The sequence below is a fragment of the Condylura cristata genome, unplaced genomic scaffold (genome assembly GCF_000260355.1).
Source record: "Condylura cristata isolate star-nosed mole 26May11 unplaced genomic scaffold, ConCri1.0 scaffold00017, whole genome shotgun sequence".
Classification (NCBI taxonomy): domain Eukaryota; kingdom Metazoa; phylum Chordata; class Mammalia; order Eulipotyphla; family Talpidae; genus Condylura; species Condylura cristata.
Window position 1 is genome coordinate 2,988,184 of NW_004567118.1, and position 1,993 is coordinate 2,990,176.

The 1,993-nt window shown below is 48.2% G+C and overlaps 1 protein-coding gene across 4 annotated transcripts in view; it reads right to left on the minus strand.

Moving 5' to 3' along the window:
- The window catches only part of ATP6V0A1 (ATPase, H+ transporting, lysosomal V0 subunit a1), a 54,588-nt gene extending 53,289 nt beyond the window's left edge, over nt 1–1,299 (minus strand). For all 4 annotated transcript variants that reach the window (XM_004684160.2, XM_004684159.2, XM_004684158.2 and 1 more), the window contains exon 1: nt 1,205–1,299. The gene's annotated coding sequence lies outside the window, so the exon portion shown is untranslated. The remainder of the gene's footprint in view (nt 1–1,204) is intronic.
- Between the last annotated feature and the right edge of the window lie 694 nt (nt 1,300–1,993).

Below are 1,993 nucleotides of genomic sequence, written 5' to 3' on the forward strand. Positions count from 1 at the left end.
CTGTATCGATTCCCTTGCCCTTCTTTTAAGGACAGTAGAAATTTCAAGTTCTTTAGTAATAACTAGATGGTGTCAGGAGAAACTCAGACAACCGGTTCTTCGGTCTTCGTGGGTGGTGGAGGCCTATTAGATTCTAGTCTAATGAGGGAGCTATTTCAGATAAAAACCTGACTTGACCGGGCAAAAGCATTGGATAGCAATCCTGCCCAACCAACCTAACTAAAATAATGAAAGGCAAAAATCGACATTTCATTTGCACTTTCCATCTCACATTGTGAGAGAAGAGAAGGCTTGGCTTTTTCAGGATTTAGTTGAGAAGCACCACCTGGAGAAGCCCAGGCCCTCCCTTTCATTGTGATCTTCAGTGCTCTTTAGATCTCTCAACATTCCAGGCAAGGCAGATAGGGACCAACATTTGAAAACTTGACAAACTTCACAAAACTGTTGCACAATGACTGTCATTTCCTTCCTCTGAGACTTAAAAAAATTCTTTTTAAACCTCAGAGTCAGCCACTTGCTAACCACAAACTAGTAAGTCCAACTGTTAAGACAACCTTAATTCCCTTAAACTTTCTTTTTTTCATGACTTCCTTGAAAGTATATCCTGTCTGAGTTCCCCTTCTGACTCCTTTAATCTCCTGCCATGAACCTTCCTCTGGTGTTCTATTTCTTTTCCTTCCATGCTCTCTTACTTGGCAGTCCTGCCTTTTGTCAGGTTTAAATGCCTATGTGTGGACTCATATCTTCTTCTTCCAACCACCTCCCTTCTCCAAGGTTGGTTGATAGAATTTCAGGCTGCCTAAAGAATGCCATCCAGGAGTTGGAAAAGATCATGCTTAGTGCAATAAACCAGAAAGAAAAGGAAAAACACCAAATGGTTTCACTCATACCAGGGGTAAAAAGGACCCAGGAAGAAAATAATAATAATACGGAGGTGGAGTGGGGAATGGGATCAAAAATGGTGGGGGGAAGAAAGTGCACTGGACTATGGTGATGGCACATGGGTGATTTGGTGATGGGAAGCCCAAGAGGATTACAACTGAGATGGAAAAAGGCACAAAATGATGTAAAAATAAACTGCTGCTAATTCCTTTGACAAGCGACAAAGCTATTAGAAAGGCTGCCCGTCCCCCCCCGGAGGCCGCTCCCTGGCGCGCTGTACGCCGAGTCTCCCTCCCCCTCCCCCCCGCCCGCCCCCGCTCACCTCCAGGTGCCGGCTCAGCCCCAGCCAAGCTGCCGCCGCAGACCAAGCCCGCAGTCTCCGCGGCTCCGGGCAGCAGCAGCGCTACGACGTGCGTGCGTCCCCGAAGTCCCGCCCCCGTCGGCCTCCGCCCCCACGATGACCTCACCGCAGCCGGCCAATCAGGTGCGGCTTCGGGTCGCCTGCCGCAGTGCGGAGTCCGCAGGGGCGCGGCGAGACTGCGTGGTGACGCCATCTTGTTCCCTGCAGTGTTTCCGGGGCTGGCGGCTGGGTGCGTTTGAGGGAGCGGCGGTGCAGGTGCTGTAAGCGCTAGGGGCTCCTCTCCCCGGCGCAGAGGTGCCGCCCTCTCGGTTATCGTAGCCAAAGAATTTTTTTCATAACTGCTCTATCAGAAGTAGCTGGGAAAAGGAGGCACACCCCTCCTTGCTTTGCCCATTATTTTTTCGAGAATTTTGACTCTCACAGGGGAGCGGCTTGCTAAAGGTCCTGTACTGGGGTTTTGATCAAGGACTGATTTGCTCATTTCACTATGGAAAACTCCTCTTTAAAAAAACTGCTTGATTCAGCCCTGTCAGCAATTGTGCCGGACGACTTTTCTCCAATTGACAATGGGGGGGGGGGTGTAATTCTATTGTGAAAGGCAATTTTTATCTTTGTCTTGGTGGATTCTTGCCAGCCCATGTGACCACTTAAGGCCTTATTATAACTTTTTCGAAGTATATGAAGGAATACATACAATTTTATTAGGTACATAAAAAGTGATACCTATTTGTAAAAATGTTTTTCTCAATT